We start from the raw sequence: 18,194 nt of genomic DNA on the forward strand, positions 1-18,194 counted from the left end.
CAGACTATCTTTTCACAATGGTCCAGCTTTCCATTGATATGTTCCTTGCAAAGTTTCCATTTTGAGGAGTTGATTAGGCGGTTCATTCTTCATTTCTCTCCTGTCTGTGATCACTTATGCCTCAGGTGATTGATTCATCCCTCCCGTTTTATCTTTCTTTTATATATTGTTTTCTCCCATTAGAATGTAAGCTCCTTGAAGGCAAAGAATCTGTCTTTTTTGCCTTTATTTGTATCTCCAGCATTTATCACAATGTCTGGAACATAATAAAACAATAAACATAATACATGCCTGTTATCCATGTAGATCCAAGTGCTAATCCAGGGGTGGCTAAGATCCAGAGTATCTTCAATTATCCAAGAGGGAGGGGATTCAGTTTGTGCAAAATTGTAAAAAGTAAATTCATTTAATTTTTTTTTTTAAGAGCACACCTCTATCCCTCTATTCACCCCCCCCCATTTTGTTTGCAAAGCACCTTACATAGATAATATCATTTAATTTTCACAACAATCCTGTAAGGTAAATGATATTATTATCACCCATTCTATAAATCATGGTGCTACAGTGAATAGAATCTATGGGGTTGGAGTCAGGAAGATCTAAATTCAAATCTGCATCAGAAACTTACTAGTTGTATAACCTTGGACAAGTAGCTTAACTGTCTTAATTTCTTCATCTATAAGATGATCTGAAGAAGGAAATGGCAAATCACTTCAATATTTTTGCCAAGAAAACTCTAAATGGGATCAGCTTTCTAGTTTCCAAATTGTGTGGGGACAAGTGGTTTCAAAGTTACAGAAACACTGATAAGTGCAATGTTGAAGGTTCTGTAGGACTTAGGAATTACTGTGACATAGAGAGAAAGGCAACATTTTTTCATCTCTATATATCATCAATTTACATTACTTGGCAAACCCCTATAGCAGTCATATTTATGGAGTCCTATAAAGGATTCAAGTCCTCTCAGCATGTGTGGTTATAGGATACTATTGGATAAAAAGTGCTTTGTTGGGCTATAAATAGACATTTTAATTATTCTTCCCTACTAGGTATTCAGGGTAATGGATAGAGCATGGGGCTTAGAATAAGAAAGACTCATCTTTATGAATTCAAATTCAGCCTCAAGCATTTACTAGCTATGTGACCCTGGGCAAGTCACTTGACCCTGTTTGTCTCACTTCCTTATCTATCAAAAGAGTGGAGAAGAAAATGGCAAATCACTTCAGAATCTTTGCTAAGAAAACTAAAAACTGAAATCCCTGAGAGTTGGACATTACTGAAGTGATTGAATAATAAAAAAGCAGGGACTAAAATGGAAGGATTTGTAAACTGAAATGATCACCAGCAAATTTATAGAGCTGACACAAATCCTACCTTTTGGGCATCATATGTGGTGCTTCTAGGGATATATATATATATATATATATATATAATATGTATATAATACTGATGGATTTTTTTTCTTCTTGTCAATAGCTTCCTTGTGTATTAACCTATTTGTGGGATCACTGAGTCAAAGGATATGAATAATATATGATTTTTCTAAAAGAGTTTCAAATTGCTTGCAATTTAAAAAAAAAACTTGCCTCATTAGATTTTTTTTTCCTTACACATATCACATATGGACAGTTATATGTATGCCTAGGTAATTAGGAGGCATGGAGGGAGTTAGGACTTAAAGTCAGGACAGGTTTGAGTTCAAATCTTATCTCAGATTTTTAATGTGTAACTTTGGGAAAGTAATTCTACCTATCTGCATTTCAGTTTTCTCATCTGTCAAATACTTACCTCATAGGATTGTTATGGGAATAAAATATGTTTTTATACATTAAATGCTTTTTAAACTTTCAAGCTTTCTGTAAATTATTATTTCTGTAAATTCTTATTTCTACAAAGGCATATTGTGAATTGTTAGCATATTATTTCCACTATTAGAATATGGTATTCAGGAGGCAGGGATTGCTTTTCCTTTAATATTTTTAACCCCAGGGGTTGGGGAGTGAACGATACTGAAGAAAGGAAGGAAGTAATCAGTCAGTCAAAGAACATTTATTAAGTGCCTAGTGTGTACCAGACACTATATTAAACACTGGAAATACAAAGAAAGACCAAAGACACTCTGTGCCATCAAAGAACTTAGAATATAATGGAAAACACCTTAAAAAAAGCTGAAGGAATGGGGAGGAGAGGTGGGTATCCGTCATAGGGGTAAGATGAAGTCATGTAGCTAGGTGGGAAATTATGAAGTATATATCTTGAGTGCCTTAAATAAAATATCTGGGAGGTGCTCTCCAATGTCTATTCTCTACACTCTCAAATCAGACAGAGGGAGAGGCCCAAGGGGCAAGGGTTATTGAGGAAGTGTGAGTTTGGAGTTGATTTGATTTTGCAGGAAGATGAGTTTCTGGAGACAATAATGAAGGTTAAATGAGTAGCACCTAGTAGAAGTGTAAATTACTTTTCCTGGCAGTTATTAGTGAAGGGAAAGAAAGCTGTAAGATGAAAATTTAAGTAGCCAAGGCAAACCATCATTTTTTAGAATGTTGAATTTTGAATTGTTTTTAGTAATAAGGGAGGAAACCAGGAGAAAAGGTAAACTGTGATAATGTAGGAGATTGGATGATTGATGGAACAAGGTCTTGGAATAGACTTAAAAAAAGGGAATCAGAATGGATGGATTTGTTTAGGCAAAGTGTAGATCTACCTCATCCATGAAAGGAGGAAAGGAGCTCTGTGTATTAACACAGGCACATAAAGATTGATTATATTCATACATTTAAACAATTACCATTAATACATTTAAACTAAACACAAATTATTTCATCACTTAGCTTCAAAACACTCAGTGTAAGGGCATTCTTCTCTATTATTATTTCACAATATTTTCTTTATCAAGGAGAATGATATTAAATCTAGAATTCACTCTTGGTAAGGGTGAGTTGAAAACCAAGAGCAGTTTAGAGAGAGTGGCAGTAGCTATTCTGTTTTCTCAGCCAAACTCCTAAAAAATAGTTGTCTACATCAGTTTATTCTCATTCCTCTTCTGTCATTCACTTCTCAGTCCTTTTGACTTAAAACATTATCACTCAGTTAACCTGAACTCTCCAATGTTACTAGTGATTTCTTCCAAATTTTCCTATTTCCAGTGAATGGAGCAGTGAATATGCTGCCATTCTTCTATAATACCAGGTTTGTAACCTTAGTATCCTCCTTTTATCCTCACTTTTCCTCACTCCCTCCATATATTCAATCAATTGCCAAGTCTTGTCATTTGTACCTTCACAACATCTCTTAAATCCAATCCCTTCCCTCTACTTACATAGTCACTATTTGAGGTTAGCATCTCATTTCTTTTTGCTTAGATTATTGCAGTAACTTCCTAACTAATATCCCTGCTTTAGATCTTTCACCACTTTACTCCATACTATGTCTTGCTGTCAACTCATTAGGTGCAGATCTTACCATGTCACTCTCAATAAATTCTAATAGTTCATTATTGTCTATAGGATCAAGTATAAAACTGCTCTGTATAACTTCTAAAGACCTTCATAACCTGGTTCCAACCTATCTTTCCAACCTCATGGGACATTAATTCCTATTCTCATACTCTCTGATCCAGGCAAACTGATCTTGTTTTTATTCCCCACATCGCATACTTCATTTCCCATTTTCATTTCTTTGCACTATTAGTCACTCATTCTGGAAATGATTTCTATTTACTTCTGCCTTATAGAATCCCATTTTTTTTCTTTAAGATGAAATCTGAACATTGCCTTCTACATAAAGTCTATCATGATTCCCTGCAACTGATAATTTTCTCCCTCAAACTATCTTGTATTTTTTATTCTCTTTATATTTATTAGAAGTATTCTTACATGTTTTATATGTTCTTGTTGACTCTAGTTAGAACATAAGCTCTTTGGAAGTAGAGATTTCTTCAGTTATTATATTTGTATTCCCAGCATCCAGCACAGAGCACTTCACATACATAGTATATAATAAATACTTGTTAATTAGTTGGTATAATGTCTGGTTGTAGAAAACCACATATTTTTGTGAAGGTACCAAAGAACAGAAGTTAGGGGCAGGATGTAGACTCTTGTAATAGATCACAAAGCTCTACAAGAATTTGAAGAGCTAGATTGCAGCACTCTACATTTCTCTGTCTTGGCTTCTCTGCTTGTAACTGTCTCTGCCTGTTTATGTCTTCCTCTGCCTTCTTTCCTCTGAGCTTGCATACGTTATAATCTGTAGTTTTCACACTGCCAGGGTTTACTAATCCAGTAACTTACCATAAAAGATCTAGAGAAAGATATTTGGAAAACTCTGCTTAAATGGCAAGTTGAATAGTGAGTAGATTTTTTTTTTAGTAGGATTTGAAGTCTGTTCTTCCCTGTCTCCATAATAGCTATCTATGATCAGAGCACTTTTTTCTTTTTTGCTCATTTCTAAAGGTTGAAGTCTACTCTTAGGGCAAGGGGTAGATTGTTCCAAGCTTCCTCTACAGGTGACAGCAGCTTCATGCTGCCCTGGGGCTGGTGTTGCTGGCTTTCTTTTCCTGCTGGATGGGTATGGCAGAGTCCCATTTGTTATGCTAGGATTCTGGGGCTCACTATTTGCCTTTTGTAGTTGTGTTGGCTGTCTCACAACTAATTTGCTGATCCCCTGGCTCAGCCATCCCTGCTGTATTTTGGCCAAGAGCCTGACACTAGATTCCCCCTGTGTATGGAAGCCTCTCCACCCTGGGTCTCCCTGTGCTGCCCTGGCTGCAACATCTTCCCTTTACTGCTGCCCTTTTGAGACAGATCTTTCCTGAAGTTCTTCCAAAATATCTTCTATTGGAAATTTGTTCCATTCCAAATATTTGTGGATTCTGTCACTCCAAAACCTGTCTGAGGCTTGATCTGCTGTTTATCTAAGGGAAGCCAGGAAGAGTTCAAAAACTTGTCTGCTCTCTACCATCTTGGCTCTGCCCAGTGAGTAGATCCTAACAGGAGTTTGGGATCTTGGAGCAGCACAAAGTGATATCAGTGATGTCTGAAGGGACCCCCAGAGTTGCATTTGTCATGAGTCACAAAATGGCAGCTTTCTCTACAGGACATGGAGTAGAATTATCATTTATTGTGGCATGTTATTTGTCTGTTAGTAATCATTTAGGAACTGGGCACTGGAACTGAAGTTATAGAGCCTTGTTTCAAGGCAGATTTTATTCTGGCCTCTCATTTCTCTGGACCTCTCTTCTCTTATCTTAAAGAAGAAAGTTAGACCACAAGGCAATAACATGTCTTCCAGTTTTAAATCTATGAACTTATGACTATGATCATGAACTATTACTAGAAATCTTTGAGGAATTATGGAAAATCTTAGTTGTGAGAAAATGAAGGAAAAACAAATATATCAATATCTTAAAAACGGAAAACTACAGGCACTTGAAAAAAGTTCTAACAGACTATTTACTAAATATACAATTAAATATATGGCTAAAAGATTACTAAAGAAGAGCTACTAAAGAAGAGTGATTACTAAAAATTACTTTACTAAAAACTGCATTAATTCACTACAAATAAGTCATGCAAAAAAAAGTTTCATTTATTTTTTTAATAGGCTACTGGAGAAGTGGCATGTATACTGTAGCAAGTAGCATCAGGAATACCCTCTCTTGACATTTATTTTGTATGAAACTGGGCCACTAGGTGGCACAGTTGATAGAATGTTGAGCCAGTTCGTGTCTCTTCAGGTCTCTATGAAATCATCCTGCTGATCTTTTCTTATACAACACTAATATTTCATAATATTCATATACCATAACTTATTCATCCATTCTTCAACTGACGGACATCCACTCAGTTTCCAGTTTCTTGCCACTAAAAAAAGGGCTAAATGCCAAATTTCTGACATTATTTTCCATTTTCCCCAGAAATTTTTGTCCAATTCTTAGCTCTTAGGTTACCATAGTCTTTGATCATTATGTCATATGTATCTAATCTATTCCACTGATTCTCCACTCTATTTCTTAGCCAGTGCCAAATGGTTTTGATGACTGCTGCTTTATAATATAGTTTTAGGTTTGATATTGCTAGGTCATCATCCTTTGTATTTTTTTTCATTAATTCCCTTGATATTCTTGACCTTTCAATTTTGAGATGAATTTTGTTATTATTTTTTCTAGTTCTATAAAATAATTTTTTTTGGCAGTTTGGCATGGCATTGAACAAGTAGAGCAATTTAGACTGAATTATCATTTTTACCATATTAGCCTGGCCTACCCATGAGCAACTAATATTTTTTTCAATTGTTTAGATCTGACTTTATTTGTGTGAGAAGTGTTTTGTAATTGTATTCATATAGTTCTTGGATTTATCTTGGCAGATAGACCCCCAAATATTTTATTTTGTGTAGTTATTTTAAATGAAATTTCTCTTTATTTCTTGCTGCTGGTTTGTCAGTAACATATAGGAATGCTGATGATTTGTGTAGATTTAGTTTATACCCTGCAACTTTGCTAAAGCTGTTAATTGTTTCCATTTCTGGATGATTTTCTAGGATTCTCTAAGTAGATCATCATATTATCTGTAGAGAGTGAGTTTTATTTCCTCATTACCTATTCTAATTCCTCTTAATTTCTTTTACTTTTTATTTTAGGGGGAACTTTCTCTATCCTTATGCTTTCTAGTGTTTTAATAAGAATGGATGCTGTGTTTGGTTAAAATCTTTTTCTGCATCTATTGAGGTTATTATATAATTTCTGTTGGTTTTATTATTGATATGGTAGATTATGGTAATAGTTTTCCTGATATTGAACCAGCCCTGAATTCCTGGTATAAATTTCACTTGGTCACATTGGATTATCCTGCTGTAAATTGTTATAATCTCTTTGCTAATATTTTATTTTAAAATTTTGCACCAATATTCATTAGGCAGATTGGTCTGTAATTTTCTTTCTCTGTTTTGCCTCTTCCTGGTTTAAATATCAGCACCATATTTCTGTCATAAAAGGGATTTGGCAGAACTCATTCTTTGTCTATTTTTCCAAATAGTTTACATGGCATTGGAATTAATTGTTCTTTAATTGTTTGGTAGAGTTCACTTGTGAATCCATCTGCCCCTAGAGATTTTTTTCTTAGGGAGTTCATTAATGGTTTGTTCAATTTCTTTTTCTAAAATGAAATTATTTAAGTAATTTATTTCCTCTTCTGTTAATCTGGACAACTTATATTTTTGTAAATATTCATCCATTTTGGTTAGATTGTCAGATTTGCTGCCATACAGTTGGGCAAAATAGTTCCTAATTTTTGCTTTAACTTCTTTTTCAAGGATGTAAGTTCACCCTTTTCATTTTTGATACTAGTGATTTGGGTTTTTTCTTACCTTTTTCTAATCAAATTAACCAAGGGTTTATCTATTTTTTTTTCTGATTTTTTTTGTAAAACCAAATCTTAGTTTTATTAATTAGTGTAATAGTTTTATTAGTTTCAGTTTTATTAATCTCTCCTTTGAGTTGCAGAATTTCTGATTTGGTATTGTTCTTTTTCCTAGCTTTTTTAGTTTCATGCCTAATTCATTAAACTCCTCTTTCTTTATTTTATTCATGTAGCTATTTAAAGATATAAAATTTCCCCTAAAAACTGCTTTGCCTATGTCCCATAAGTTTTAGTATATTGTCTCATTATTGTCATTCTCTTAGATGAAATTATGGATTGTTTCTGTAATTTGTTATTTGACCCACTTATTTTTTAGAATTAGATTATTTAATTTCCAATTTAATTTTAGTCCCTGACCCTTTATTGAATATAATTTTTATTGCATTGTGGTCTAAAAAGGAACTATTTATGCCTTTCTGCATTGATTGTGAGGTTTTTATGCCCTAATACACAATCAATTTTTGTGGAGATGCCATGAATTGTTGAGAAAAAGATGTATTCTGTTTTGTTTCTGTTCACTTTTTTCCAGAGGTCTATCATATCTAGATTTTCTAGGATCCCATTAATCTCTCTAGTATCCTTTTTGTTTATTTTGTGATTATATTTGTCTGATTTTGAGAGGGTAAGGCTGAGGTTCCTCATTAATATACTTTTGCTGTCTATTTCTTTCTGTTAGTGGCTTAATATATTTTCTAGCATACAAATTCCTAGAAAATGGCATACACATTTAATATCATTACTACTTCATTGTTTATGGTACCCTTTACTAAGATATACTTTTCTTCCTTATCTCTTTTAATTATATCTATTGTTACTTTTGCTTTTTTGAGATCAGAATTGCTACCCCACCTTTTTTTTTTACTTCAACGAAGCATAATAAATTCTTTTGTAGCCTTTTACTTTTACTCTGTATGTGTCTCTGTGTCAAATGTGTTTCTTGTAAGCAACATATTGTAAGATTCTCTTTTTTAGTCCACTCTGCTATTCATTTCTGCTTTCTGTGAGAATTTGTTCCATTCACTGGCAGATTGCTGTATTTTTTCCCTTGAAATTGTAGTTTTGTAACAATGATTGATGGAGTTTTCATTGTGGGGTCTCTTTCCAAAGTTGATCAGTGGATTCTTTCAATGAGTTTCCCCCCCTCTATTTCTTGATTATCAGGGCAGTTTCCTTAATGATCTCTTGAAGAATGCTATCTAGGTTCTTTTTTTGGTCATGGCCTTCAGGTAGGCTAATAATTTTTAAATTGTCTCCTCTGGATTTATTTTCCAGGTTAGCTCTTTTTCTAATGAGGTATCTCACTTTTTCTTTCATTTTTTCATTCTTTTTAGTTTGTTTGAAGGATTCTTCATGTCTCATAGCATCATTAACTTTCTTTTTGCTTCATTCTAATTTTTAATGTGTGATTTTCTTCAGTTAGCTTTTGTTTCTATTTTTTCATTTGGTTAATTCTGCCTTTGAAGGTCTTGTTTTCTTCACTGGATTTTTTTTTTAAGGAATTGCCTTCCTTTTCCAAACTATTGACTCTCTCTTGCATACCTCTCATTTCTTTTCTCATTTTTCTTCTACCTCTCTTATTTGCTTTTTAAAGTCTTTTATAAACATTTCCAAGAAGCCTCTTGTGACTTGAAACCAATTCATATAACTCTTTGAGATTTGTTCTGTGGACATTTTGTCCTTGTCTAAGTTTGTGTTTTGGTCTTCCCTGTCACCATAGTAGCTTTTTATGGTCAAGGTTCTATTCTGTTTCTTGCTCATTTTCTTTTATTCTCTTTTGGTATTTCCTTTTTTTCTTTGACTTTTATGGTCCATCTCTGCTCTTGGGATAAAGGTAGTGCTGTGCCAAGCTTCCAGTGCAGCTCTGAGCTTTGGTTTTCAGTATAGGGGTCCCTTGTGTTTGCAGGGTGTAGCTTTGCCTGCTCTTTTCAGGAAACAGCCTGGTTTCCCAGAGTTTACCTTCTGAGGTGGGACCAGAAGCTTCCTCACTGATGTGTTCCTTCCCTGAACCAGGATTGAAAGTCTTAATTTCTGATTTGCTGTGATTAAGATTCTCTCACCAGCTTTCCCAGACTTTTTCTGAGCTGGGTTGAACACCCTTTTTACCCCAATGAGAGTGAGCTTTCTTGACATTTTTCCAATCTATCTTGTATTGGAGAGAGGTTTCATTCCATCAGACTCTGTTCCAAGATTTGGTTTCAGGTGGTTTTTGAGAGAAACTGGGAGAGCTTGAGCAGCTTTCTGACTTTATTCTGCCATCTTGACTCCACCTCATTTCAGTATTTTTGCCAGAAAAACACCAAATGAGGTCATGAAGAGTTGGATATGACTAAACAACAAGGTATGAGACCATGGAAGTCATTAACACAACTCTCTAAGATTTATATTCTAATTCATTGACAGGTTCTGGTCATTTAACAATGGAATCATATATCCTTGCCAATTTTACTAAATCAATAGATGGAACAATACTTGTTGACATGTTATGTTTAATTTTAGCAAGGGATTGAAAGACTACTCTTATGACGTTCCTATGAATAAGATGGAGAAATCTGACATAAGTGGTATCCCCCCTAAATGAATTCATAGGTAATTTAGTGATTATATGTAAAAGTGTTAATGACTCATGTCCTCATGGAATTCATAGGTAATTTAATGATTATATTCAAAAGTATTAATGACTCACATTCTCAAGTGGTCTAGTAGAATGCTGCAACCTTTCCTTCTTGATCATATCCTGTTCAATATATATTTTACCAAGGACATAGATGAAGCTCCAGCGAAATTGAACAAGTAGTTAATAAGTACTTATCATGTACAATTAGTGCATTAGGATAAAGGCATGGAGAACAAGCTACCAAAATTATGAATGGCATGAACCTAGGAGGAGTATTTGTAAACTCTCCAGTGACTTAACATTTTGAAAATAAATTGACATTCCTTGAAGCAGGAACATCTTGAACTAATAAGCCTCAAACTTTTAGCCTTATTGGCTGTGATAATATCTTGTCCTGGACATGAGCAGTGATTTGGTTAACCCTAATCCATTTTGAATTATAATTTATTTCATAGATGTCAGTTTTCCTATTTGGATTTATTGTCCATGTGTCATGGATGCATCCTTCTTTTTTGGAGATAAATTCCAGATAACTCCTTGGCTAGTCCTCCTCTGGTGAATCTTGTTTCTGTGGGGAAATCCATGAACAGATTACTTTGAAGAAATCCTCACACTGCGGGAATTGTAGGAATTATTTTGTTTTCTAATCTAGGGAATTGAAACTTGGATTCTAATTTAAGTCAGTGAGTGAATGATTTCTGGGTAATAGTAAGAGCTGACACCACTTATTTGGCAAGGAGTTTATTATTTGATTGATGCGCACAATGTCGATATCATGCCAAAGAGTCCTTTAGTCTAAACAAGTTCAAGTTTGAATTTTTACTTGTATAATGATGGGTTTCTAGGAAGAATCAATATAATTTGAACAAGGGTTTCCACTTACTTTTCTTGGGACATCTTCTAAGCTTTCCAAGTTCTTAAAAGCGAATTTGTTTGATTCCCAGATTGAAAGCAGTTAGTTAATGAATATTAAATGAGTGCCCTCAGGATACACATTGCTAAACTGGCTATACTTTCATATTTTCCTCCTCTTTCCCACTTTTTCTCCATCTCTTTCTTCCTTTTTCTTTCTATCTTTCCCTTTCTTTCTCCTCCCTATCCTCCTTTCTTCTTTCTGTCTATCCTTTGATCCCTCTTTTTTTCCTTCCCTTTTTTCCTTTTTAGGCAATATCACTTTCAAGATGGTTGTTATAAAAAAATTCAATCAGGATAGGAAAATGTTCTGTTTTAAGTGTTTCCTATGTTGTTGCTGTGAGGCTATCACTGCAATTTAAAGATCACTTTCTCCCTTTAAAATCCACTCTCATGAATTCAACTGTCACTTCCATACATATGATTTCCAAATCTCTATTTCTACCTACAACCTCTCCTATGTGTCTATCTGTTGTCTGAATAATTACATCTGGGTATCTCTTAGGTATTTCAAACTGAACATCCCAGTTCCTTTCTCTTACCCACAAACTATCATTCCATTAAGCTTTTCTATTTTTTTGCTAGGTCCAATGATCTTGGGGTGAAGAGAGCCATCTACACCCAGAGAGAGGACTGTGGGAACTGAGTGGGAATCACAACATAGCATTTTTACTCTTTTTGTTGTTGTTTGCTTGTATTTTGTTTTCTTACTCATTTTCTTCCCTTTTTGGTCTGATTTTTCTTGTGCAGTGAGATTGTTGTATAACTATGTATATATATATATTGGATTCAACAATTATTTTAACATATTTAACATACATTGGGTTACTTGCCACTTAGAAGAGCGGGTGGGAGAAAGAAGGGGAAAATTTTAAATACAAGGCTTTGTAAGGCTCAATATTGAAAAATTATCCATGCATATGTTTTGAAAATAAAAATCTTTAATAAAAATAATAATTAAAAAAGGGAGAAAAAACTTTTCTAACTTTTCAACATAGTCATTCTTGCTAGCCAGTCATAACCTCAGAGACATATTTGACCCTTCCCTCCCTTTCAATTCTTAATCTAATCGGTTGCCAAATCCTTTAGCTTTTTCCTTTCTTTTCTATTCTCATTTCAATGACTACTTGAGGAAACTCATTGCTTCCCCTCTCCTCTACCCAGTTTAGGCCAAGTTCAGATGCTCAAATCCTCTCACCTGGTTTGTTTCAATAACCTCTTGATAGGTCTCCCTGCTTTAATATCATCCTCTTTCCAATTTATCCTTTACATCAGTGGTATCAAACTCAAAAAGAAACAGTGACCAATAAACCATGAGGTCTGTTCTTTATGAATTGCATATTGACTTAGAAAATCACACATTAATATTGTCAATGTTTTATAGTATTTTATTTGTTTTGTTAGTCACTTCCTAATTATATTTTAATCTGGTTCATCCTCACTTGTTAGTGTCATAGGCTGGGATAAATACCCAAATGATTATCTTGAAGTACAGATCTGATTCACTCCCCTAGTCTATAAACCTCAGTGCCTACTTTTCCCTCTAACCTCAGATGTGAACTTCTCTGTTTGAACTTTAAAGTCCTTCAGAACCTGGGCCTTTCTAGCTTCACTATGCACCCCTTATCCACATTTCCCAGTGTAATCTGACCAAACATCTGGATGTTTTTCATATATAAATACTCATAGAACACAGCACCTTCTCTGATGAGGGCACGCCAGGCTGGGCAGAAGGGAATTAACCCAGAAGAAACATGAGATGTGCAAAATTAGAGAAGCTACTCCAAATATTCATATGGACTATTTGTGTCTGATTTATGGCACAGCACTGCAAGCTCATATTGCTCTGACCAGCCACACTGTAATTCGACTGATGCCATTTAGGTCCTCTTTGAGAATAAAGTACAATAAACACCATACATGAATGATGCTCCCTTTTCTGAATCTGTGCTTTTGCATAGATTTTCCCCCATGCCTCGAATGCCATCCCAATCATCTCTTAGACTCCCTAGTTTCCTTCAAAGTACAAAACTGTTACCTTCTAAAGAAAACTTTTCTGAAGCAGTACATCTTTGGATCCAGCTTTTTAAAAAGAAATATTTTATGTATGTATTGTACATATTTCTTATCTTCCTTAAATAGAATATGAGCCCTTAAGGTCAGGGACTGATTCCATTCTTCTCTTTGTATCCACAATTGTAATAATAATTTACATTGCATAACTTGTGCTTAATAAATGCTTGATTGATTATAGCTTCCCCCTGGTCTCTTTTGTCTATCCTTTCTTCAATTCATCCTTCAGCTGCTGCTTGGATACCCTTGTTGTATACCACTCTTCTCTCATCTTCAAACAGTGGATGCTGTAGGGCTTAGAAACAAGAAGATCTGAATTCAAACACTGTTTCAGACATTTACCAGCTATGTGATCCTGGGCAAGACATTTAATTTCTCTCTCCCTCAAATTCTTTAGTTATCATTTGGTGATAATAATAGTATTACCTCATCAAATTGTCCTGAGGATGAAATAATATATAAAGTGCTTTTCAAACTCTAAAGTGCTATACAATTGTTATAAATTATTAATATTATTATTGGGGGTAGGTGGTACAGTGGATAGAGTGCCAAATTCATCTTCTTCAGATACTCCCTAGCTGTATCACCCTGTCAAGTCAATTAATTCTATTTATCTCAGTCTCCTCATCTGTAAAATGATGTGAAAAAGAAAATGGCAAACCATTACAGTATCTCTGCTAAGAAAACTCCAAATAAAGGCTTAAGAGTCACTCATGATTGAAAGGATTGAACAACTATTTGTTCTTGTTATTATTATTATTGTTATAATAATTATTATATGAAACCATTCAGTGGATAATCTGAATAATAACTAAAACCATTCTCCCTGGTATATATTAAGTTTTCTTTATTTCATTGGCTGTGCATTTTAGATGACTTTTATGTGTATAAGTAGGTGAAATTTTTCCTAACTAAAAAGAGCTCCCATGTTCAAATCCAGTGTGCAGTAGGTGCAATATTAAATGATATAGATCTCTGCTTCATATTGATTGCCTCTTGGAGAATTTTGAAGTGCTATTAGAGCCAGCAGAGGGCACCAAGAAATTGTCACAAATACAAGGCTCTTCAATACCCACTGAAAGCAATCATTAGAATTGCAGGGAGGTTTCAGCTAAATTGTCTGCTTTGGAGTTATTCCAAGAGGTAAGTGTGTTTAAAGCATCCTGGCTGCCTGATGCATTATTGACTAACTGGCATATTAGGCTTAAAAGCAATGTGGGCTTGCCACAATTGAGAAAAATTAGAAAAACATAGCAAAGTGCATTTAATGTTGAAAAGAAAATAGCTGAATTTTGACAATGCTAAGAAAAGTATAAAATGTTAAGTTAAAAAAAATCAACAATATGACATTATTTCTCCCATTCTATCATTTTGTCCTTCTTGTTTCTTTTCAATATCCATCTTAAATGTCACTTTGCCCATAAAGCTTTCCCCTGATCCCTTTAGTGGGAGAGGACCTTTCCATCCTTGGAAGAATACAAACAGACATTTATATGGCACTTACTACATACCAGGCACTGTATTAAGTATTTTATAAATATTATACTCCATGGGAGACTATTATCCCAGTTTTACAGATGAGGAAACTGAGGCAGGCAGTTTCAGTGACTTAGCCACACTGGATTTAAATTCAATGTTCCTGAGTCTAGGCCCAACTACCCATCTTGTTGCCTTGATATTCCCATAGTATCAGAAGCAGATTATGGTACCATGGATGGAAAGCTGGGACTGAAGTCAGGAGGACGGTTTCAAATACAGCCTCAAATTCTTATTAGCTATGTGATCCTGGGTAAGACCCTTAAATTTCCGTAAGCCTCAGCTTCCTCATCTGTAAAATGGGAATAATAATAGCATCTACTTTGCAGGGTTGTTGTGAGAATTGAATGAAATACTATTTGTAAATTTCTTAGCACAGTAAGCAGCACATAGTAGGTGCTATATAAAATCTTATTTCTTTCCTTTTTTTCATTTGTGTGTATTTCTCCATGAATTTAGCATGTTCTATTTTGGTTTGTAACAGTTTGATATAATAGAAAGAAAATTTGGACTTGAAGTTAGGAAACTTAGGTTCAGGCTCTGTGATATTGGGCAAGGCCAAGTTTTTCTTCTTCTTTTTTTTTTTTAATTGGTAAAATAGGACACTATCCCCAAATCCTCACAGGACTATTTTTTGAAAAAAGCTCTTTGTAAATTATGCTGAAAATTCCATTAGAGTAGAGAGCATGTCTTATCTAAATTTGATCTCTTTTCCCAATGTCCACCATATTGTTCTGTACACAAGAACACAATAAATATTTGACAGGTGCTGGGCCTGTTTCTTCTTCTGTAAAATAAGGAGGGTAAGCTAAGTTACTTCTCAGTTTTCTTCCATATATAATATCAAATGACTTTTTGATTGTCTAGTTTTTGTTGAACTCCTGTTCCCAAATCCATTGCTATGGAATTATCTCTTTATTGGTGGAGATGAATGTCCTGGGCACTGGAAAGTACTGGAGGGTCCTCTAGTTTTCACTGAGGACTTTTAAGAGCCAGTCCCTCATGAGCTATCTTCAAAAAGAAGTCTGCCTTTGGGAATCTTCAGGGGCAATTCCCTCTGGGGCTAGTCAACCTTCAGGTCTTTTTTGAACATCAAATTGCTCCAAGTTTTCAACTTCCAGTTTTGAGAAAAAAATGGAAAAATCTAATTCTATTTCAGGTTGCTGAGGGAAAAGACTTTGGGAAGAAAGGAGAGGAAGTCTCCTTCTAAGCTTTAAGCTTCTGGCCACTGGAGAGCTCTCGGCATTCATTTATAATTTTGAATCCAATGAATATCACTGCCTTCACCTTGCTAATCTAGTGTTATCAAAAGACCTTGTGGAACTCAGTAGGGTTGGGTACGCAGAGTGAGCTGTTGCTGTCCACTGCTTGTTCAGTTGCAAGCTAGTTCAGGAGTAGTGTTACAACTAACACTTTTAGAACGAGAGAAGAATCCTTTATTCAGTGATTCTTATGAGAAGAGGGTGTGATCACAATGAATAAAGAATCAGGAGCAAACTTTATACCTAAGCAAACTTTATAGTAAGTTTGGTTTCATGCCATTCCCTTAGAGGTTCAGATTTGCTGAATTTGCAATACCAGTTAGTTACAATTGGTTGGATTTACAATCCGAATTACAATTGGTTGGATTTATAATCCTCTATTCACCTATTTCATATGTCAAAAGGCTTGTACCCTTGTCATTGATCCTCATGTACTTGGGTCAGTTTAGTCCTGATCCCCTTTGTCAGGAACTTTGTTGTTTAGCCAGTTCCTTGAATTACTCAGTGATTGGATTTATCTTAAAAAAAAATTCACCCCTCCCTTTATGCTGTTTTAACAATATCTGTGGAATCCTAACTTGTCATACTCCTCACATCAGAGACTGCAGGTTATTTCCTCTTGGATGAGATCAAGGACAATCTCTCTTGGTTGAGTTGAATGATTTCCCTCCCAATGATAGGAGAGCTTCTTGCTTCTTTATTGTCGGGTATGTATTCTTCTATGTATTTCTTCTCTGAATCCTGTTTTTGCTAATAATGTGAAAATGAAATTTGGTGGGAAAGAGTTTTTTTGCCCCAAATAACAATCAGAAGTTTAATGAAATGCAATCATCGTATGCCTTAGACTGACAATATTTAAAGGGAAATATAGATATAGTCCTAACCTGGTGTTCTCTCTCTCTGTCTCTGTCTCTGTCCCTTTTTCTGTCTCTGTCTTTCCATCTATCTCTCCGTCTCTTTTTCTCTCTGTGTCTGTCTCTTTCTTCTTCTCTCTTGCAGAGCAGCAGTCCCCGTCTCCTACTTTGTCTCCTGGCTGGAATGAAAGTCTTCCTTTGAGAAGGGGGGAGGGAAGGGAAGAAACCAGAGCTGTCTATTCTGTTGTTCTTCAAGTCACACAATAACAGACCTCACCTCATGTGACCATTATTACACATGTAGGCTTTTTAAATTCTATTATATTCTTACAAGTTTAGAAGAAAACTGACTAGAAGGATTAAGGTACAAGCTTCTGGCCACTGGAGGGCTCTCGGTATTCATTTATAATTTTGAATCCAATGAACCTGCAATTCCTAAGGACTCAGTATGTCTTCACATTGTTTCTAGAAAGAAAACTTCATTAAAAAATCAGACAATTTTCAAGATGTTTATTTCATGTTTCCTCACAGTCTTTAAATGAATTCAGGGTATATAGACAACTGACCAGAATTCCCTTTTTTTCTCAAGATAGGCATTAAAATGTGTCATTAAAATCTAATTTGTTAAAGGGCCATTAAACTTTTTTTTTAAATCTATTAATTCTTTTCTGTGGGATATTCAGGAATTTTAGAATTGGAAGAAACTAATACAAACCTCTCCCTTTACTAAGAGCAAATTCAGGACCAGAAGACTTAAATGACTTGCCCCAGGTATTCTGATTTTTAACTCAGTGTTTTCTAAGGAATTGGACTAGGCAGTTGATATTAAATGAATATATGTCATTTGCTTTGAAAACTGTAAAATGATATAGGAATGTCCATTATTGTCATTATCATTAAAGCCCCTCTTAACTCCAAAATGACCTAGTCTTTCATTGCCTTATGATTCAATGGAAAAAAATTAGACTTCTAATGTCTACTACTACTTATATGACCATGGGCAAATGATAGAACTTTCCTGAGCTTGGGTTCCTCACATACAAAATAAGAGAGTTAGTCTAGGTGAACTCTGGGGTGCTTTAGGCCCATGAACCCATGAAGCTGTATAAGATTTAGGGGCTTGCAAAAGTTCATTACACATATTTTCTGTCTAGTATACAATTGGAGCTTTGCCCATGGAATGCTGCCCTGGAGAGTTCTAAGTAATGTAGCCTTAAAGAACTAAGTGAACTACATATATTCCTTTGGGCACAGGTTTAAATTTAGGGTCCTTGACTGAATAATTCAAAGGCTCTATTTACATTTAGTTAACAATTCAATTCAATATCTAAAGGTAGGAAAAAAGAAAAGGCAACCCCTGCAACATATTACTTGTTAGAAAGAGTTGCTGTATGTCTTTGTGACTTCCATTCATTCAATTTCAGAGCTAATGTGAAGGATCCTAAAGCAGCTACTTTTGACCTGATAACAAAATTAAAGAGGTCTTCTCTTTTCCCAGAACTGATATACAAATTGTGACAAT

This window comes from Sarcophilus harrisii, chromosome 4 (genome assembly GCF_902635505.1).
Source record: "Sarcophilus harrisii chromosome 4, mSarHar1.11, whole genome shotgun sequence".
NCBI classification, from domain to species: Eukaryota; Metazoa; Chordata; class Mammalia; order Dasyuromorphia; family Dasyuridae; genus Sarcophilus; species Sarcophilus harrisii.